This window comes from Eschrichtius robustus, chromosome 3 (assembly GCF_028021215.1).
Source record: "Eschrichtius robustus isolate mEscRob2 chromosome 3, mEscRob2.pri, whole genome shotgun sequence".
Taxonomy (NCBI): Eukaryota; Metazoa; Chordata; class Mammalia; order Artiodactyla; family Eschrichtiidae; genus Eschrichtius; species Eschrichtius robustus.
The window spans coordinates 154419978-154444197 of record NC_090826.1 but is presented as its reverse complement, the minus strand read 5'-3'; the positions used below and the strand labels follow the sequence as shown (position 1 = coordinate 154444197).

Sequence of the window (24220 nt, the reverse complement as noted above, 5' to 3'; positions counted from 1 at the left end):
TGACCTACTCGGGCACCCCATGAAAAGGACTTGAACTCTTCCTGAATTGAAGTACAAAAGGGACAAGAGGGAGACTCTCCATTGCTGGCTCTGAAGAAGTCCAATGCTGCGGCAGGGAAGGCAAGCGAGAGGCCTCTAGGAGCTGAGACCGTCCCCCGACTGACAGCCAGCAAGGAAATGGGGACCTCTGTCCTGCTACTGCAGAATCTGAATTATGCCAACAAGCCGAAGAAGCTTGGAGGCATTCTTTCCCAGAGCCTCTGGATGCTAACACAGCCAGACTGATATGTTGATTTCAGCTCTGTGACCCACACAAACTATGGTGAACATCCAACCTTTGGCGCTCAATGTTTACACTTAAATTTCACGTGCTTTAACACTCTCAGGAGGGAACCCACATGTTCCCGTGTGCATCTGAGCAGGAAACCCAGTCACGCTGTGCCTGGACTTCTGACCTGCAGAACTGTGAGCTAGTCAAATAGGTATTGTTTTCAGTCAGTGAGAGTGTAGTAAAAGAATTAATATTCTACTCAACCTCCAGGTTCATGGACAAAATAAATGACTGTCATTGTTTTGGGCCACTGTTTCGGGGTGGTTTCTTATGCAGCGATAAACAATCAGAATACCTATACTTATGAAAACAGTAAGGTATATTTATACATTTTAACTGCATTGAACAATCACTTAAAGAATGAGGAACTCTATTATATGCCATCATTGGGAGAGGAACTGGTATCACTTTCTGGAGAGTAGCTTTTGGTACCTAACAACAGTCCTACATCAGGAGTTTACCCTAAGAAAATCAAAGATGTGGGCAAAGATTTATCTACCAACATGATGTCACAAGATTGTTTATAACCAAACCCTAGAAGAAAGCTAAGAGCCTCCAAATTGGGATTGGTTTCAATAAAAATAGCTCACCGTATGAAGGAATGCGCTGTGAAGCCACTAAGAAAAGAATGACAAGAGGTCTCAACCAGAGTTAATGAATGGGCTTCAGGAGTTCTACGTTCAAAATATATCTGTGCATTTCTCCTGGGAGGCGATGCATAAGCTTAATCAAATTCTCTGATGTAGAAGAGTATTTAGTGACATGGCAAAATATTTTTGATACTTTTTTAAGACAAAAGAGCAGATTAGGTGTGTGTACATGCAGAGGTGGCTTTTATTTCCTTCAATAAGTTGTTCACTGTTTTCAAAGATTTGCTCAATGAACATATATTTTTATATTCAGAACATGTTTAAAAAATTGAGAGTCTAAGAACTTCAAATTCTTTAATGTTTCATTGCTAAAGCCAGTCAAGTTTTCAATGGGAAAAAAGGGAAAAAAATTGCAAAATTCCTCTACTTTTAGTATAATGGTTTAATCAATCTTCTAAAACTGATTTCAAAGAAATTCTAAGCAAATAAGCAAACAAACAAAAAACCCTCACCACCGTCAGAGGAAAGTAGACTAAAATTCCTGACTGGTTCTAAATAGCACATCAAAGTGCAATTACATGAAATAGTTTCTCCCTCTAATGGAGGGAATTAGAACACAGTGTGAAATTTTTGTGAAAAAGTGTACCCTCCTCCTACAAAGAATTAATAATTCATGTCCCTTACATGGAAATATGGAACCAAAAATGTTAGAAAGTAAAATTGCTTGATATTCTATTACTTAAGTAAGACTAATGATAAGGCTTTGGAATAATTTTCCTTCCTGTCATCTGCTCTCCTTCCTCCCTTCTGTACACTGACTAGGGTGATTTTTCTGGGACAAAGCTCCCATCATATTGGATATCAAATTTTATGTTCAACTTTTCTCCATTAACATTGAAATCAATCATTTCTCATATAATCAGGGGATTCATAACCTTGATTTTTTTTGTGTGGGCTACAAAATATTGCACTGAGTGGGTTTACTGGTTAACCATTTTACACATTTAAATTCTTTCCAACTTTTCAGTATTATAAGACAAAATAACTGTTTTTATGCATGAAGGTTTTTTCCATATTGAGAAAAACATTCTTACAATAAATCCATAAAAATGAGTTTGAGATCAAAGCAAATGAATATTTTTAAGGATCTGAGGTACCTATCTCCAAACTTCTTTCCAAAAGAGTTCTGAGATTTTATACTGCCATCAGCGATGTATCACTTGGTATATAACCTCTACTATAACTGTTGGCTTACTTCCTCACCTAGAGTGCAAGTTATTTGAAGATAGGGGGTGTATTTTATTAAGTGTTTATCCCCAGCACCTGTGCCTAGCACAACGTAGACGGTCAATAAATAATTGCTTAATAAGGAAAATCCTTACCAATACAAGATGTACGTGTGTGAAAGACAGACTGTGTGTTTTTCTCTAACTGGATAGATGAAAACTTGTCATCTTCTTTAATGTGCAATTTTTTGGTTTATAATTAGTAATTAAATTTCTCTTTTATATTATATTGTAAAAATTCAGATTCTCTGAGGCAAATGGGCCTGGCACTACCCATTAGCTATATAACCTTGGACAAGTTCTACAACTCTAGGCCTCAACTTCCTCATCTATAAAATGGAGATAAGCTCCCATATCACAGAGCTCTTGTGAGGATTACATGACTTAAAACACATATAAAATTAGAAGAGTGCTTGGTACACAGCATATGTTCAATTAATGCTGAATGAATGAGCATGTGAATGCAAGCAGTAGTGAAGGGCTTAAAATGAAATAGTCCCATCCCACTCCCACATCCAGCACTCAAGAAGCGACCGATTCTGTATGCAGGTTTTTTTTTTTTTAATTAATTTATTTATTTATTTTTGGCTGTGTTGGGTCCTCGTTTCTGTGCGAGGGCTTTCTCTAGTTGTGGCAAGCGGGGGCCACTCTTCATCGCGGTGCGCGGGCCTCTCACTATCGCGGCCTCTCTTGTTGCGGAGCACAGGCTCCAGACGCGCAGGCTCAGTAGCTGTGGCTCACGGGCCTAGTTGCTCCGCGGCATATGGGATCCTCCCAGACCAGGGCTGGAACCCGTGTCCCCTGCATTAGCATGCAGATTCTCAACCACTGTGCCACCAGGGAAGCCCTGGTACGCAGGTTTTTAATTGTAAAATACGATATGTGTACTGAGAAGTGCACAGGACAAAACTGTCAATGTGACAAATAAAAAGAGAATACTTACATAACCACTACTCGAATCTGAAAGTACTGATACTTGTCAGCATCTCAAAAACCCCCCATATCGTTTTCTCATCACAAGCTCCTTCCCTCTTCCCGGTTAAACACCATCCTCATTTCTCGACAATCATTTCCTTTAACCTGCATGCATCCTTAACAAAAGAGTTTAGTTTTGTCAACATCTAACTTTATGTAGAGGATCATAGTATATGAAGTCTTTTCTAACTTATTTCTTTCACTCAACATTGGTTTAAAAAATTCATCCACATTGCAGCCTGTAGCTCTAGTTCATACAATTTTATTACTTGATAGTTTTCCCACTGTACGAATACACATAATTTATTTAATTTTTGACTCTTAATGGATATTTGGTTTGTTTTCAGTTTGTGCTAATGCAAATCATGGACAGGAATCCTGCTGTACCGGTTATTCTGGTGCATTTACACAGGACGGGGGTGAGGGCTGCTGGGTCACAGGCTATTTATATACCTTCAGTTGATGGAGAGTGCTAAATGCTTTCCAAAGTAGTTGTGTCGATTTATACTCCAGTATAAGCAAGGTAGAAGATTCCCATAGTACTCCAGGTCTACAATACCTGATACTACCAGACTTTATTTATGTATTTGTCAATCTGATTGGCATGAAGTTTCACTGGTTTTGACTCACTTTTCTCTTATTACTTAATGAAGTCGTACACTTTTCTGTGTTTACTGGCTGTTTGGATTTCCTTTTTTATGAGGTTTAAGTCAACAATTGTTATTTTTTATTCTTATTTTTTAAATTACTATTTATTTATTTTTGGCTGTGTTGGGTCTTCGTTGCTGCATGCAGGCTTTCTCTAGTTGCAGCGAGTGGGGGCTACACTTCATTGCAGTGGCTTCTCTTGTCGTGGAGCACAAGATCTAGGCACGCGGGGTTCAGTAGCTGTGGCACATGGGCTCAGTAGTTGTGGCTCACAGGCTCTAGAGCGCAGGCTCTGTACTTGTGGCGCATGGGCTTCATTGCTCTGTGGCATGTGGGATCTTCCTGGACCAGGGCTCGAACCTGTGTCCCCTGCCTTGGCAGGCAGATTCTTAACCACTGCGCCACCAGGGAGGTCCAACTATTGTTATTTTGAATTCTTCTCCACTTCCAAGTAATACTCTTACATGACTATTTTCTGACTAAATTTGAGGCATTATCTGTTCACTTTCTGATTTACTAAGTAAGGGTTTAGTTCCTTTACGCTCTTTCCTATGTCCACACTGCTCAGTAAAGTTATGTCATCATTAGTTATTCCACTGCTCATGATCTCTTTGACTTGTAGTGATATACTTAAAAACCTACATTGTTGATCCACTATAAACTCTCTCAACATCACACTTTGTAAAATGAGGACATTCATACCATCTTCCCTTTTTTCTACCTCCTGTCTACCTTCCAAACCTAGCTTTTACGTTGTCAAAGTTGAAATTTATATTTTGTTCTATGTGCAGTTAAGTCTTCTGTTATTTGAGAGTCAGTAGGGAGTAAGGTTTAAGAGAACAGGCAGAGAGCCTAAACTCAAAGCCTCGATCCAACCCTAAATTTGGTACAGCCTGGGCAAGTTCCTTCCCTGTCTTAGCATCCTTTTCTCAAAAGTGGGAATGATATTAGCACCAACCTCATAAAGCTATTCAGAGGATTAAATGAGTTAATATATGCAAAAACACTTAGAGCCTAATATATACTAAGTACATACTAGTACACAATACATTTCAGTACATACCAAGTTAATACTAATACATACTAAGTATAGTTTAGGTTAGTTATTTGTTATTACATGCAAGTTGACAATAAAAGCAGCAAACCAAGACAGTATTGCCATTATTACAATTAAATTAATATTGCCCACTGCAGAGGTACTGTGTCTCTGTGTATAGACTACACCTCGTTCCATACTGTGTCAGTGTCACTGCCCTTGTGCAGGATGACCACATACCCCAAGCCACCTTGGGCTGTTCCAGTTTATACCTGTTGTCCTGATATTACAGCATTAGAGTGCCTCCTTACACTATTGAAGTGTAAGGAGTTTGGACAAGTTCTGGTTTGGACAACAAATTAGATAAGTGGTCATTACCCCTGTGTGTCACTGAAAACGGGGGCATCTATAGTGTCAAGTTTAAGTGGATTCTTCTCTTCCTCACCAATAGTAGGTTAAAAATCAACCATAGTTTAGTTTGCTTCATGTTTATGTCAGTATAGCCTTTTCTCCTCTGGAGTTCAAGTTCCTTCTCCTCTTCCTCTCCCTCCTCCCTTCCAACAGTGCCTAATACCTAGTAAGTACAATATGCCTCAAGGTGTTTCTAAGCTCTCAATCACACAATCAATAGAAGCCTCTCCAATCTAGACTAGCTGCTCTCTGCACTGAATCCCCTATTACCTTCCTTCTTGGTTTATTGCCTCATTTTGCTGGATTATTTCTATAAATAGCTTAAGGTGTAGCACAGTATGTAAATTTTTCAAATTTCTTTGTGTACAAAATATCTCATTCAGCCTCCACTTATGACTAATAGTTTGGCTGGATACAAAACCCTAGGGTGAAAATTATGTGCTGGAAAAATTTGGAGATATCTTTCTAATGCCTTCCAGCATCCATGGTGCTGATGACAACTATGATAAAGTCAGATTTTAACTTTTTTTTTAGGTGACCAGTATTTTTCTCTCTGGAATGGATGTATGCTCTCAGTATTTTATTCTATTTTAATTTATTTTTTCAGTATTTTAAAGTTTCACAATGCAGTGTGCCTAGGTATGTGTCTATTCTTGTTCATCTTGCTCAAAACTTAGTAACTATTTTCAATATGAGGCCTGATGTCTACTTTCAGCTGTGGGGAATTTTGTTGCCCTTTGACAGCTTTCCTCCATTTTTTGTCTGGGTCTGGAGTTTCTAATAGTAACATGTTGGATCTCCCAGATGCAGCCTCTCTAACATATTGCTATCACATTTTCCATTGTGTTGTTCTTTTTTATATACTGAGAAATTTTTTAAATTCCTACTGAATTTGTTTCAGCAAGCATATTTTCATTTCCAAGACACCTCTCTTGCTTTCTGACCATTCTCTTTTTAATTAACACCCTAGTCTTATTTTATAGTTGCTAGCTCTTTTTAAACCTCTCTCAGGATACTAATTAGGGTTTTTGCTTAAATTATTTTGTTCCCTAAATTGTCCCCGGTCCTACCAGGATATGTTTTCACTCTTTTTCCCCCTCTCTCATGTTGTAAGCTTTACTCAACTATCAGGCAAATGACAGTTATTTTCTATTTAAGAATGAGTGCAGAAAGCTCCCTGAAGTCAACGATTGATTGGCTTCTTATGCAGGAAGAAGTGGGGAGTGACTGTAATAGGATCTCCCCCAAACACTCTTTTCTAGTGTGTAAAAACTCACACTAGCTGCCCTAGTTCTCCCCAGTTTCACTGTTTTCAAAGTGAAATCATCTCATTTCAGGAGCGTGAGGGCGGGGCTGGGAGTCCACTCCTCCAAACACAACCCTTCAATGAGCTCCCCTATTTCAGTCACACTTTTAACTAAATCTACCCTCTTTCCTACATGCGCATCTGAGCATGGGGTTACTTCTGCAGGTGGGGTCAGAATCCTCCTCAGTTGCAGGTGGTCCCGGTGCATATTCTAGGTGATGCTTTTCCTCTGTTCTACTGCTTCAGTTTCACACTCTTCCACTTGTCTTCCGCCTTTCAAAACTATGTTGAAGTCTCTTGACTGTTGTTGGCTTATGTACTTAAACACTGATACCATCCTTGTAGTGTCTTGTCAAAACGGAGAAGAGCTGCAAGGGTTCTCAGTGCATTCTGAATCTGCTATTCTGTGGTCCCAGTGTTTAAAGTTCTTGGTCTTCCCCAGTCTATCACTGCTTTTAGAAATACAATCTCCTGTTCTACTCATGAAGGAAATGAATACAACGCATCTAAAATGACAAGGAATGTGGGTTAGATGCTCCAGGGTCTTGTCGTACTCTGCAATTTACTAAGAAACCACTTATGTGCTACAAATTGTAGGTGCTCATTTATAAAACGAAAGGGGGTAACTCTACATGAACTATAGATTTCTCCTACTGTAACATTTCATAATTTTCTAAGTTTTCTTAAAATTTCTCTATATTATCATTAATTTTAATTAAAAACATAAAAATCTAACTTTCTCTTTTGAAAATCAAAGAGTAATTACCATAGTCCTACAATAAGGGGATAATTAGTTCTGAAACCTGTCAAGTTTCATGTTTCATACGAAAAGAGAATCATATTAAATAATTTTAAAACATTAAACATGGACTTTGTAGCACAAAGACAAGGTTCCCCCAAATGGTATTCCCTTATTTACTAGAAATGTTCAGCTCTGCATTAAAGTTGAAATAAAACAAATATATTATTTTTGAGGTGCAAAAGTTTCTTATGAAAATCAATTTTTCTTTTCTGTCCGTACAAACAAAAGTATGGAATCACATTAGATGTCGGGTTTATTAGGGAATATAATGTAGCTTCTTGATGTTTTTTATTTTAGAAAAGGAGAATATTAACATCAAAACTTCTTTCAACCTTACTTTTATTTAAAATGAGGCCATATTTTCCTCTTATAAAAAGAGAGTTCAACTAGAACTGTCAATTTTCTCATTTGTAAAACAAGAGCACTGAATCAGCTGACTATATTCATTCAGAACTCAATTTCTTTATCTTATGATCACTAAGGTTCTCCCTAAATCGAATATCCTAAGGTTCTAAGGAAAGGAAACTATATTACTAACGACATGTTTTGATTTTTATTTCTTAGAGTTCAAATGTCCACCATTCACCTTGGTGTAAGCTTAAGGAACCATTCAAGGGGATACAATGCAGATGGGAGGAGAAAACAGAACCCTCACTCAAGCTGTGCAGTGTTGCAATCAGGCTTCCATTTGAAAAATAATCTTCTCTATAGCTTTAAAGTGATAACTTTGTACCTGCAATGCTTCTTGTTTCAAACTGATTTTCTCTGGCTCTTCCTGAACACTTTCTGAGGAATCTTCGGCCTCTTCAATTTCTGAGGAGGAAGGACTCTCTACTGTCACAGTCAGGAAATTCTGATGGACCTGAGTGTCACAAGAAGAAGATAGGAAACCACAGAGTTGTTAAACTGAAGTACAAAGAAAGAAGACAAGATTGTATACAAGATAACACAAGCCAGATACCAAATATCCAAATATTAGAGGACATTTAACAAAAGTGATCTGAGGTATCATTATTTATAAATGTCTCTCACTGCTCCTTAGTCTAAAACAGGCAATGACTAAGTAAAAGTACAGTAACTTATTTTTGCTATGTTACTGTACAGACCTCTGTTGTACATGGTTAGGATTAGTAATGGGAATTGCCCATATTATTTTATTAAGTTTCTTTCACAGAAGCCAAGTGAAGAGCCAAGGCAAACATTTTTTCTCAGATCAACTTTATACTGCAAATGAAAAATGTATTCTTTACCATCAGACGAAAACAGTCTGGAAGAAAATGTAGTTTTTCGGAGGAAAATACATCAGTAAAGGGACTGATGAATAATCAGAAAGTCAACATATCTAAGCTGTGAATAACAGACGTTTGAATTTTAAAAAATAAATCACATACACATACACAACTAAAACTGACCCATCAAAAATTTCATCTTCTCATCACCCTTAAGCCAAAACTAGGGTAACAGTAATACAATTCTCCTGTCAAGCTTCACTACCACTGCAATGTTGTTCCATAGGACATTTCCAAACATTTAAAAACTGACCTGGCCACAACCCCATAAAAGTCTACAGATCATACAGAAGTGTGCTGGGATTATATAACTATGCAGAAGACAAGTCACTAGGACATCATTTTCACAACAAGCAGCAAACCTGCAGCATAGGAAATTCCCAACAGGAGAACGAGGCACACACCCCTCCCTCTGGGCATGCAAGGGCAGGACTGACACCCAAGGTGCTCTTCTCTCAATCTCAGCAGTGGTGCCTTTCACAGAGCAACTATGCAGTCTCCCAAGACCATTGGGAAGGAGAATCTGATACTGACAGTATTAGCTTGCCATGAGGCCATAAGCGAGGGAATGTGTGTGGCCTTGGTGAGAGAGCAGAGGTTTGGGAGATGTTGCTTTATATTGGCTTTCAGATCAGGAATTTGTACATATAGCCTGCAAACAACATTTCTTGAAAACATATGAACATTCTTGAGTATGACAGCTCCGTGTGAGGGGTCAGCAATGGCAGTCAGGTTTGTGTCACTGGGTAACAGCTGATTTGTGGACTGAAGAACAGGCTTCCTTGTTTACAGACATAACCACAAGGCTGCCAGTTGTGTGCAAAATCCACACAACTACACAGTTGCATTGGGAGAGCGACCAGACAAGTTTTACATGGATTTATTTCAGAGAGGGAAATGCTTCTTGTAAGGCTCTGTCAGTTTAAAAAGCAAAAAGAATGACCACCCACCTTTCCCAATTCAACCCCTACATGTCATAAATATGATAGCTACATACCTGCACCTGACTACATACATCACGAGTTTGATGAATGGAAAGCCCCTAAAAGGATATCAACAAAATGAAGTTAGATCTTGATGTAAATACATCACCAGTTAAATCCAGTTAATACAACTATTTAGTATTATGTACAGTATCCATACAGAATTGTGTATAAAAATAAATAAGCTCAAAAGAAGGACCTGGAGGGCTCTGCTACAGAGAAAACTGAACAGAATTCAGCCGACTGGCTTGGTGATAACTCTCTGAACTGCTGAGAGGCCCCTTCAGTTCCTATGTTCAGGATGGTTGAGATTTCAGTCTCACTTCTTTAAATGGTGATATTAATCGTTCTCTAATTTACCACTCTGTGTGACGAGGATGGACCTGAGATTAAGTGTCTCACCAAGAAGATAGGAAACCACAGAGTTGTTAAACTCAAGTGCAAAGACTGGGGATTCAACACTATAGTTTATGCAACAGCAATTCACATTACCATTTGCAAAAAATTAGTTGGTTGTCCAATAGGGATTATAAACATCCATTTAACATGAGCTACTGAACAGATACTTTACACAGTAACTCCTTCAAGTACTATTTAAAATCAATTCTCTTTGTTTTCTGAAGCAATTGTTAACCCCCAATTTCATGAATACTACCAAGTAAGTCACTTGAAAATCATCTAGAGCAATCTATTTCACTTAGCAAGCCTAAAGCTATAATTCAACAATTTTATTTACTGTTCTATGACAAAAATTACTATGAACAGCTATCCCCTGGATAAGTAATCAGCTAAAGCTAGTTTGACTCACTAAATCTGATTTACTGAGTTAATAAGCCAGTTGATTTAGAATAGGTCTAATGCAGATTTCTCATCCATTCTGCATTAAACTACTTCCCATGCCTAAAATGTCTTTTTTCCCATTCGTACATATCCAAATTCCTACTTCTGTGCTGTAGGGCTTGGCTCAACTACACCTGCCTTTAGTGAAACTTTTCTCACCTGCACAATTGGAGATAATTTTAGTCTCCTCATGACTCCCACGGGGTTACCTCTGTTGTGACACTTGAGAAACAACTTGAAACTCCCAATTACTTTCTGTTTTTCTTCCTTAGAGGGCTCATTAAGCAGAAGCCATGTGTGAGTTATCTTTTTTCCTCTATAGAAAGCACCAGACACCGCCCATGTAATAGAAGTTCCAAAATAAAGAATTCTGAACGACTGAAAGAGACAGGGAATGCAAACACATTACCTGTTGCTTTTTGCACGTTCTGCAGTACGCCATGGCAGGAAACCAGACACACCAGGTGGTAGAGGTTCAGGACCATAACATTCTTTACCAGCAGAGTGTTTCCTTCCATTACTTACAGGTTTCTTTGTGGCCAATCCTATGTTTGACAAAGCACGAAAGAAGGAATCAAGATGCACCAAAGGTCTACAGAGCAACTCTCAAACGAATACAGTTTGAAAGGAATCAAACAGGCACTGGACAATGATGCCAAGGCCATTAAAAAAAGGATCGTTTTGTAAAAAGGTTTTACATAAGCCAGCATTTTTTAAAAGTATAAGTTCTCTACAGTAACAAGTTATTTTAACTAAAACAAAAGTATTGAGATGTGCAGAAATGGAAAAATAAATTTTTAAAAAATCCCAAAGTATGATACATTTTATGTATCATACAGAAACACTCAAGTTTATTGAATCTTAGAACACCTTTGGCATTTCTGAATCTCAAGGATAGCGAAACACGGGTACACCCATGACTTCTGCCAAACAGAATCTTCAGAATTAGACCAAAATTTCAATTTAAGATGAATTTTTCTATGTAAAAACAGTAAAAGTTATAAGACTGCAAGTTGCTGGGTGGTAGGTGAGTCAATGTTACTCTCCTATAAGCCTGTCAACCTTCACTGCTCCTTTGATTTCATATAGAAAACACACAAAAAAACAAATGAAACCCACTGGATAAAAGAGTGAAATGTGGAGACTTATCCTATATTTCAGTAGTAAAGAGGCAAGTATCTTTATATGAAATATTTGGTTGCAAAAACTAGACCTACGTGTTAATATTTTATTTAGAACAAGCCATATATTAAAATTCACATTTAAATATTTAATTTGAATTTACTGAAAACAAACATCATAGGTTAAAATGGTTATATTTATCCTTCAAATCTACTATATTTCATGTTATTTTATTTATTTATTTTAATAGATCTTTATTGGAGTATAATTGCTTCACAATTCTGTGTTAGTTTCTGTTGCACAACAAAGCGAATCAGCCATATGCATACACATGTCCCCATATCCCCTCCCTCTTGAGCCTCCCTCCCACCCTCCCTATCCCACCCCTCTAGGTCATCGCAAAGCACCGAGCTGATCTCCCTATGCTTTGCTGCTGCTTTCTACTACATTTTAGCAGCATTAGGATGGAGTGTAAAATAGAGTGTATGTGGTAATATAGGATAACTATTTCGTAGAGTGTAGCTTATTGATAATCACCACATGATCCTGTGTAATTTAACATGCCTCTTAAAAATATATAGGAGCTCAGTTCATTTTGTGCTATTTTATTTTGTTTTTTAACTTAATTACCCTCCAAAAAAAATGTCTGTATGCATGTGGTTTGTATGTGTATACCCTTCCTTTACTTTCAGAAACTAATGCAAATACATTTGTATTAAAATTTTTTTTAATTACACCTTTCGTGTTAGGAGATAAAAAATTTTTCTAATAAAAGTTCCCATCTTTTTTAGGCATACATTAGTATGGACAATATAAATGTGACAGGATTAGTATTAGTATTAGTAGTATTAGTATTAGTATTAGGCATACATTATTATGGACAATATAAATGTGACACAATTCACACCATTATCTTACCCCTATACTCACCTGGATCTGAGTATATACCCAGCTATTGATTTGGCTTCCCTCTATGTCTCCAAATAACTGAGGCAAATACAAAAAATAGCCCAAGAAATAAAATTACTCTTAAAATAGCTCAATGAGCTTGTATACTTCAGTTACATTTCCACTTTGTTTAATCATGCTAAATAAAAAAAAATTTTTTTTAATTGTTTTATTCTCATTCCATGATGCCGTATTATATACCACCAGGTACTAATATTACAGAATTCCTAATATGTTTTACATATACATGTTTTATTTATATATATTTCCATTTCTAATATTATAGCAAAAGGCAACTTAGCTATTTTAAGAATGCTTTACATATCATATAAATTTTTAATGATAATATGTAATTAGTGTGATACCACAAATCTTAACTTCTTTGTATGTACTATTTGATTATTAAAATATCACTGTCTTGAAATAACAATTGGCAGACAAATCATAAGCTTTTTTTTTTGACTTCATAAACACTCTTAACAACTTCTATTTAATACACTATTGTCCAAGCAAGTTGATTAATGGAAATCAAAAACATACATCTTTAAGTAGAAAAAGAAAAGTTGTATTTATGAAGATGTTTACAATAGTTTATTTTAGGTAATTTCCAATTTTTCACCAATTTCAAAAATGGACCAACTCAATGAAACCTTCTGAATCCAATGTTAAAAAGTATAACTATGAATCATAAAATTTAAATTTAGTATGAAAAGATAAGAATGGCAAATTATATTGAAGCTATGTGGAATTATGTTTATAGACAACAGGAAGAGAAAATAAAAATGTAAACAATGGGAGGAACCAAGATGGTGGAGTAGAAGGATGTGCTCTCACTCCCTCTTGCAAGAACACCAGAATCACAACTAGCTGCTGGACGGTCATCGACAGGAAGACACTGGAATGCACCAAAAAGAATACCCCGCATCCAAAGACAAAGGAGAAGCCAAAATGATACGGTAGGAGGGGCGCAATCAGAGTAAAATCAAATCCCATAACTGGTTGGGGGGTGACACACAGACTGGCGAACACTTATACCACAGAAGTCCACCCACTGGAGTGAAGGTTCTGAGCCCCACATCGGGTCTCCCAACCTGGGGGTCCGGCAATGAGAGAAGGAATTCATAGAGAATCAGACTTTGAAGCCTAGTGGGAATTGATTGCGGGACTGGAGGAAAAAAAGACCCCACTCTTGGAGGACGCACACAAAATAGTGTGCACATCGGGACCCAGGGGAAGAAGCAGTGACCCCGGGGGAGACTGGACCAGACCTACCTGCTAGTGTTGGAGGGTCTCCTGCAGAGGCAGGAGGTGGCTCTGTTTCACCATGGGGACGGGGACGCTGGCAGTGGAAGTTCTGGGAAGTACTCCTTGGTGTGAGCCCTCCCAGAGTCGGTTATTAGCCCCACCAAAGAGCCCAGGTAGGCTCCAGTGTTGGGCTGCCTCAGGCAAAACAACCAACAGGGAGGGAAACCACCCCACCCATCAACAGTCAAGTGGATTAAAGTTTTACTGAGTTCTGACCACCACAGCAACAGTCAGCTCTACCCACCATCAGAGCCTCCCATCAGGCCTCTTAGAAAGCCTCAACCACCAGAGGGCAGACAGCAGAAGCAAGAAAAACTATAATCCTGCAGCCTGTGGAACAAAAACCACATTCACAGAAAGACAGACAAGATGAAAAGGCAGAGAGCTATACACCAGATGAAGGAACAAGATAAAACCCCAGAAAAACAACTAAATGAAGTGGAGATAGGCAACCTTCCAGAAAAAGAATTCAGAATAATGATGGTGAAGATGATCCAGGACCTTGGAATAAGAATGGAGGCAAAGATCGAGAAGATGCAAGAAATGTTTAACAAAGACCTAGAAGATTTAAAGAACAAACAAACAGAGATGAACAATACAATAACTGAAATGAAAACTACACTAGAAGGAATCAATAGCAGAATAACTGAAGCAGAAGAACGGATAAGTGACCTGGAAGACAGAATGGTGGAATTCACTACTGCGGAACAGACTAAAGAAAAAAGAATGAAAAGAAATGAAGACAGCCTAAGAGACCTCTGGGACAACATTAAACAAAACATCATTCGCATTATAGGGGTCCCAGAAGGAGAAGAGAGAGAGAAAGGACCTCAGAAAATATTTGAAGAGATTATAGTCGAAAACTTCCCTAACATAGGAAAGGAAATAGCCACCCAAGTCTAGGAAGTGCAGCGAGTCCCATACAGGATAAACCCAAGGAGAAACATGCTGAGACACATAGTAATCAAATTGGCAAAAATTAAAGACAAGAAAAAATTTTGAAAGCAGCAAGGGAAAAACGACAAATAACATACAAGGGAACTCCCATAAGGTTAACAGCTGATTTCTCAGCAGAAACTCTACAAGCCATAAGGGAGTGGCATGATATACTTAAAGTGATGAAAAGGAAGAACCTACAACCAAGATTACTCTACCCGGCAAGGATCTCATTCAGATTTGATGGAGAAATCAAAAGCTTTACAGACAAGCAAAAGCTAAGAGAATTCAGCACCACCAAACAAGCTCTACAACAAATGCTAAAGGAACTTCTCTAAGTGGGAAACACAAGAGAAGAAAAGGACCTACAAAAACAAACCCAAAACAATTAAGAAAATGGTCATAGGAACATACATATCGATAATTACCTTAAACGTGAATGGATTAAATGCTCCAACCAAAAGACACAGGTTCGCTGAATGGATACAAAAACAAGGTCCATATATATGCTGTCTACAAGAAACCCACTTCAGACCTAGGGACACATACAGACTGAAAGTGAGGGGATGGAAAAAGATATTCCATGCAAATGGAAATCAAAAGAAAGCAGGAGTAGCTATACTCATATCAGATAAAGTAGACTTTAAAATAAAGAATGTTACAAGAGACAAGGAAGGACACTACATAATGATCAAGGGATCAATCCAAGAAGAAGATATAACAATTATAAATATATATGCACCCAACATAGGAGCACCTCAACACATAAGGCAAATGCTAACAGCTATAAAAGAGGAAATCAACCGTAACACAATAATAGTGGGGGACTTTAACACCTCACTTACACCAATGGACAGATCATCCAAAATGAAAATAAATAAGGAAACAGAAGCTTTAAATGACACAATAGACCAGATAGACTTAATTGATATTTATAGGACATTCCAACCAAAAACAGCAGATTACACTTTCTTCTCAAGTGCACATGGAACACTCTCCAGGATAGATCACATCTTGGGTCACAAATCAAGCCTCAGTAAATTTAAGAAAATAGAAATCATATCAAGCATCTTTTCTGACCACAATGCTATGAGATTAGAAATGAATTACAGGGAAAAAAACATAAAAAACACAAACACATGGAGGCTAAACAATACGTTACTAAATAACCAAGAGATCACTGAAGAAATCAGAGAGGAAATCAAAAAATACCTAGAGACAAATGACAATGAAAACACAACGATCCAAAACCTATGGGATGCAGCAAAAGCAGTTCTAAGAGGGAAGTTTATAGCTATAAAAACCTACTTAAATAAACAAGAAAAATCTCAAGTAAACAATCTAACCTTACACCTAAAGGAACTAGAGAAAGAAAAACAAACAAAACCCAAAGTTAGCAGAAGGAAAGAAATCATAAAGATCAGAGTGGAAATAAATGAAATAGAAACAAAACAATAGCAAAGATCAATAAAACTAAAAGCTGGTTCTTTGAGAAGATAAACAAAATTGATAAGCCATTAGCCAGACTCATCAAGAAAAAGAGGGAGAGGACGCAAATCAATAAAATTAGAAATGAAAAAGGAGAAGTTACAACAGACACCGCAGAAATACAAAGCATCCTAAGAGACTACTACAAGCAACTCTATGCCAATAAAATGGACAACCTGGAAGAAATGGACAAATTCTTAGAAAGGTATAACCTTCCAAGACTGAACCAGGAAGAAGCAGAAAATATGAACAGACCAATCACAGGTAATGAAATTGAAACCATGATTAAAAATCTTCCAACAAACAAAAGTCCAGGACCAGATGGCTTCACAGGTGAATTCTATCAAACATTTAGAGAAGAGCTAACACCTATCCTTCTCAAACTCTTCCAAAAAATTGCGGAGGAAGGAACACCCCCAACCTCATTCTATGAGGCCACCATCACCCTGATACCAAAACCAGACAAAGATACTACAAAAAAAGAAAATTACAGACCAATATCACTGATGAATATAGATGCAAAAATCCTCAGCAAAATACTAGCAAACAGAATCCAACAACACATTAAAAGGATCATACACCATGATCAAGTGGGATTTATCCCAGGGATGCAAGGATTCTTCAATATACGCAAATCAATCAATGTGATACACCATATTAACAAATTGAAGAATAAAAACCATATGATCATCTCAATAGATGCAGAAAAAGCTTTTGACAAAATTCAACACCCATTTATGATAAAAACTCTCCAGAAAGTGGGCATAGAGGGAACCTACCTCAACATAATAAAGGCCATATATGACATCATTCTCAATGGTGAAAAACTGAAAGCATTTCCTCTAAGATCAGGAACAAGACAAGGATGTCCACTCTAACCACTATTATTCAACATAGTTTTGGAAGTCCTAGTCATGGCAATCAGCAAAGAAAAAGAAATAAAAGGAATACAAATTGGTAAAGAAGTAAAACTGTCACTGTTTGCAGATGTCACGATACTATACATAGAGAATCCTAAAGACGCCACCACAAAGCTACTAGAAGTAATCAATGAATTTGGTAAAGTTGCAGGATACAAATTTAATACACAGAAATCTCTTGCATTCCTATACACTAATGATGAAAAATCTGAAAGAGAAATTAAGGAAACACTCCCATTTACCATTGCAACAAAAAGAATAAAATACCTAGGAATAAACCTACCTAGGGAGAAAAAAGACCTGTATGCAGAAAACTATAAGACACTGATGAAAGATATTAAAGATGATACCAACAGATGGAGAGATATACCATGTTCTTGGATTGGAAGAATCAATATTGTGAAAATGACTATACTACCCGAGGCAATCTATAGATTCAATGTAATCCCTATCAAATTACCAGTGGCATTTTTTATGGAACTAGAACAAAAAATCTTAAAATTTGTATGGAGACAAAAAAGACCCCGAATAGCCAAAGCAGTCTTGAGGGAATAAAACGGAGCTGGAGGAATCAGACTCCCTGACTTCAGACTATACTACAAAGCTACAGTAATCAAGACAATATGGTACTGGCACAAAAACAGAAACATAGATCAATGGAACAAGATAGAAAGCCCAGAGATAAACCCACGCACCTATGGTCAACTAATCTATGACAAAGGAGGCAAAGATATACAATGGAGAAAGGACAGTCTCTTCAATAAGTGGTGCTGGGAAAACTGGACAGCTACATGTAAAAGAATGAAATTAGAATACTCCCTAACACCATACACAAAAATAAACTCAAAATGGATTAGAGACCTAAATATAAGACTGGACACTATAAAACTCTTAGAGGAAAACATAGGAAGAACACTCTTTGACATAAATCACAGCAAGATCTTTTTTGATCCACCTCCTAGAGTAATGGAAATAAAAACAAAAATAAACAAGTGGGACCTAATGAAACTTCAAAGCTTTTGCACAGCAAAGGAAACCATAAACAAGACGAAAAGACAACCCTCAGAATGGGAGAAAATATTTGCAAATGAATCAACGGACAAAGGATTAATCTCCAAAATATATAAACAGCTCATTCAGCTCAATATCAAAGAAACAAACACCCCAATCCAAAAATGGGCAGAAGACCTAAATCGACATTTCTCCAAAGAAGACATACAGACGGCCACGAAGCACATGAAAAGATGCTCAACATCACTAATTATTAGAGAAATGCAAATCAAAACTACAATGAGGTATCACCTCACTCCTGTTAGAATGGGCATCATCAGAAAATCTACAAACAACAAATGCTGGAGAGGGTGTGGAGAAAAGGGAACCCTCTTGCACTGTTGGTGGGAATGTAAATTGATACAGCCACTATGGAGAACAATATGGAGGTTCCTTCAAAAACTAAAAATAGAATTACCATATGACCCAGCAATCCCACTACTGGGCATATACCCAGAGAAAACCGTAATTCAAAAAGACACATGCACCCGAATGTTCATTGCAGCACTATTTACAATAGCCAGGTCATGGAAGCAACCTAAATGCCCATCAGCAGACGAATGGATAAAGAAGTAGTGGTACATATATACAATGGAATATTACTCAGCCATAAAAAGGAACGAAATTGAGTCATTTGTTGAGACGTGGATGGATCTAGAGACTGTCATACAGAGTGAAGTAAGTCAGAAAGAGAAAAACAAATATCGTATATTAATGCATGTATGTGGAACCTAGAAAAATGGTACAGATGAGCCAGTTTGCAGGGCAGAAGTTGAGACACAGATGTAGAGAATGGACATATGGACACCAAGGGGGGAAAACTGCGGTGAGGTGGGGATGGTGGTGTGCTGAATTGGGCGATTGGGATTGACATGTATACACTGATGTGTATAAAACTGATGCCTAATAAGAACCTGCAGTATAAAAAAACAAACAAAACAACTAATACTAAACTTTCATTGGGTTTTTTGTATGGAAATATGATAATATAAATGTTTCAGACATTACATGAAATTTCTAAAAATCTTATATTTGTATTTGTATGGAAATATGTATGGAAATATGTTAATATAAATGTTTCAGACATTACATGAAATTTCTAAAAATCTTATATGTTCTGGTATAATGTTATAAGTAATAATCCTAGTTATTACTTTAAAATGTATATCCCAGAAATAACTAATTTTCTTGTCAACTGCATTTTTATGAACTTTCATCAAATCTTTAACCGTGGTCATTTTTAAGTCTTTTGTCATTTACAGACAGTTCTGGGTGTACTCTGATGATTTTGCAAATATGTTCCTATAAAAGGGTTTCATCTTCAAGAAATTCATGGAAAACACTCTGACAAGTACAGATTTCTGGTAACTGACTGTACTGCTGAACTGAATGAATAAGCATTTTCAGAACTCTAATGAAAAACTGATGAACTCATAAAAGTGCTAACAAAAGATCAAGATGAAAAAAAAAATTTAATTACATGGGACTGAGTGAACTGATGAGGATGACTATAATTTTTGTGACTTTCTGTCTGAATTAAAAAAAAAAAAAATCCCACAAGGACTCAGAGGCAAAGAATATACAAATCAATTTTCACTGCAAAGTAAAGGAGCTGTTACAGTGGAGGATTACTGGACTGAATGTCAATATTATGACATAGTATGAGTGTGTTTCATGTTTGGTAATTGCAGTCGTTGCTTTTGTTGTGGTCATCCATGTACAATGCTTGGTGTCAGTCTATTTATCTCTTGTAAAAATAAAATACAGTGTGTGTGTGTGAAAAAAAAAAAAAAAAAAAGAAATCTCTTGCATTCCTATACACTAATGATGAAAAATCTGAAAGAGAAATTAAGGAAACACTCCCATTTACCATTGCAACAAAAAGAATAAAATACCTAGGAATAAACCTACCTAGGGAGAAAAAAGACCTGTATGCAGAAAACTATAAGACACTGATGAAAGATATTAAAGATGATACCAACAGATGGAGAGATATACCATGTTCTTGGATTGGAAGAATCAATATTGTGAAAATGACTATACTACCCGAGGCAATCTATAGATTCAATGTAATCCCTATCAAATTACCAGTGGCATTTTTTATGGAACTAGAACAAAAAATCTTAAAATTTGTATGGAGACAAAAAAGACCCCGAATAGCCAAAGCAGTCTTGAGGGAATAAAACGGAGCTGGAGGAATCAGACTCCCTGACTTCAGACTATACTACAAAGCTACAGTAATCAAGACAATATGGTACTGGCACAAAAACAGAAACATAGATCAATGGAAAAAGATAGAAAGCCCAGAGATAAACCCACGCACCTATGGTCAACTAATCTATGACAAAGGAGGCAAGGATATACGATGGAGAAAAGACAGTCTCTTCAATAAGTGGTGGTGGGAAAACTGGACAGCTACATATAAAAGAATGAAATTAGAACACTCCCTAATACCATACACAAAAGTAAACTCAAAATGGATTAGAGACCTAAATGTAAGACTGGACACTATAAAACTCTTAGAGGAAAACATAGGAAGAACACTCTTTGACATAAATCACAGCAAGATCTTTTTTGATCCACCTCCTAGAGTAAAGGAAATAAAAACAAAAATAAACAAATGGCACCTAATGAAACTTCAAAGCTTTTGCACAGCAAAGGAAACCATAAACAAGACGAAAAGACAACCCTCTGAATGGGAGAAAATATTTGCAAAAGAATCAACAGACAAAGGATTAATCTCCAAAATAGACAAACAGCTCATGCAGCTCAATATTTAAAAAACAAACAACCCAAACCAAAAATGTGCAGAAGACCTACATAGACATTTCTCCAAAGAAGACATACAGATGGCCAAGAAGCACATGAATAGCTGCTCAACATCACTAATTATTAGAGAAATGCAAATCAAAACTACAATGAGGTATCACCTCACACCAGTTAGAATGGGCATCATCAGAAAATCTACAAACAACAAATGCTGGAGAGGGTGTGGAGAAAAGGGAACCCTCTTGCACTGTTGGTGGGAATGTAAATTGATACAGCCACTATGGAGAACAATATGGAGGTTCCTTCAAAAACTAAAAATAGAATTACCATATGACCCAGCAATCCCACTACTGGGCATATCCCTAGAGAAAACCATAATTCAAAAAGACACATGCACCCCAATGTTCATTGTAGCACTGTTTACAATAGCCAGGTCATGGAAGCAACCTAAATGCCCATCGACAGATGAATGGATAAAGAAGTAATGGTACATATATACAATGGAATATTACTCAGTCATAAAAAGGAACGAAATTGGGTCATTTGTTGAGACGTGGTTGGATCTAGAGACTTTCATACAGAGTGAAGTTAAGTCAGAAAGAGAAAAACAATATTGTATATTAACGCATATATGTGGAACCTAGAAAAATGGTACAGATGCACCAGTTCGCAGGGCAGAAATTGAGACACAGATGTAGAGAACAAACATATGGACACCAAGGGGGGCAAGCGGCAGGGGGGCGGGGGTGGTGGTGTGATGAATTGGGCGTTTGGGATTGACATGTATACACTGATGTGTATAAAATTGATGACCAATAAGAACCTGCTGTATAAAAAAATAAATTAAATAAAATTCAAAAATTCAAAAAATAATGAGCTATATACACAAAGCTTTGGCAATGCTAATTAAAGAAAAAAAAGAAAGGAAAACTCAAATGCCTAGAAATGGGAAGGAGAATTATAAACAAGTATATATGGGCACAATGTACAGTGAGTCTTGCTGGACCAAGCCCAGCTCAGTTCAGAGCCTGTGATAGCGCATCCCATGATGATATTGGGGAGCTCATGGGAGAGGAAGCTGATACTTATAGAGTCCCTCAGTCAGCAGGCAGTGAGTGGGTGGAAGCACCCGGAATAGAAGCCTGTGCACCGCCCCTGAGTGGGAGATGAGATTTCATATTAATGGGGCAATGGGCCAGAGCCAAGATGCTCCCAAAAGGAGCCTTTTTTGACCAGCCTTCCTTGCTAGGCTCTCCAGAGGCCAGGTGGAACCCATCTCATGGGGACCAGCAGACCCTGGCCCAAGGCCTCAAGCTAAAGTCCACTGCCCTTGCACATTTAAAGCCTTGAGTAATGAGGAATCTCAACTTCAACACGTTTGGGGGAAGATAGAAAAGGCTCAGGGCCCATTGTGGGGATGGAAAATTCTCCCTGCCACTGAGAAAAGGTTGAAGCGTGAGTGATTCTCAAGGGGATTTGCATTTTGAGAAATGACCCCAGTGAGAAGCAGTACTTTACTTAACCTTGTAGGCTGCAAGCTCCACAGGCACAGGGGCGGTGAATTCATCTCAGGGTCCCCAGTGCCTGGCACAGTGCTTGTTATCTAGAAGGTGTACAGCAAACAGGTAGACTAAATTTTTTAAAATAATAAAAGTAAAAAAGTAAAAGTAATGTGTGCTCATCATTAACAGTCAGAACATAATTGTTTGAGGTTAGAAAATCAGAAGACCTCACTGCCGCTCACTCTGGTTTCTCCAAGTTCCTTTTTTTTTCTGTTTGTTTGATCTATCTTTCATGTAGGGACTCTTTCCTCAAATGTCTGGTGATCCTGCATTTCTTCCATCTGCAATAGTGAGTCATCGCTACTGGAAGATCCAGGGGCTTGGTGGCTTTTTATCTAAGGGCCCCCACTTTGGGGTGATGGGATAGGGACATGGCTATTCCATTCAAGATGTCATTTGAGTTTCAGTAGTCTGAGTTTTGGTAACTTTTCTCTTAGGCTGGTTTGTTTTCCTGAGAGGAGTTAATGCTCTGCTTAGGGCTCTAGTGGAGGGAAGGGCTGGTTGGTCTGACCATCCCAGAGACTTTCAGAGACTTTCATTTAATTCCCCTGTCATCAGTCTCAGTCTTCAGTCTGGCATCCCCCTCACCCCATTCCCCTCCACTCTCTGCTGGGCAACGTGTTCCCAAATCTACAGTCACTCTGGTTCATCTTGTGTTTTATGGGGATGGAGAAGAAGATCTGGGGGTCTAAACAGTTCACTCATACCTACTGTTGTCAGCTTCACTCCACTTCACAATTTTCTGCTAACTCCTGTGCCTTTCCAGGGTGCCTTGGCATGAATCCCCTGCTTCCTGTGCATTCCCCACCTGCTGGCTGAGGTTTCAGCTTTTTCAGGTCTGCTGAGTGAGTTCCACTTGTTCATTCTGTTTCATCTTCCAAGCAGCTGTTGATATCTCTCATCTATTTTGGTCCCCTCTTCCATTTACTTCGTCCTAGTTGGTTTATACCATTTTAATCCTTTAACTGCTATTTTGAGGGGGTTTCAGAAGAGAGTGGAGATAAACACCTTTGTTCAATCTACCATGTGCAATGGGTACACTGTGCTTTTTCCTTTTAACAATATATTGAGAAGGTGTTTATTTCTTTGTAATTGGGTATAGAATTCCGGGCTCCAATAGGCAACACATAAATCTATTTTAAGTTTATGTTGCTTAATGCTGAAAAGTATACAACGAACATTATTTTACACTAATAATTATGTGTAGAAATAAAGGAGAGAAGAATAGAAGGAGAGAGAGAAAGAGAGTGAGAAAGAGAGAAGGAAGGAGGAAGAAGAAAGAGGTCTACATGGAATGTCAGGCTCTGAAGGAGGGAGTGGGGGAGAAGCTCAGGGAAATGAATGGGCTGTAGTTCTGGCCTTGGCCCATACTACCTAGATCCAATCCTCGCCTCTCATTTCTGGTACCCACTGAATGCCAACTGCCTCAGACTCAAACCTGTTGTTATTTGTGAGAAAAGCAGCTTCCACTGGGATGTGGTCTACTAGGATCAGGAAACAAGCTGACGTTTGGACAGGCAAAGCCACAACCTACATGGCCAGAGAGGGCTCAGTGTGCCCTTTCTTGCCAGAGGGTGGTGGTGGGGGCTCCCAGATGTGCGTTTCAGCATGACTGAAGGCCAT

General features: G+C 37.9%; 1 pseudogene; it reads right to left on the bottom strand.

Moving 5' to 3' along the window:
• The window catches only part of LOC137760739 (centrosomal protein of 78 kDa-like), a 29429-nt pseudogene extending 5209 nt beyond the window's left edge, over nt 1-24220 (bottom strand).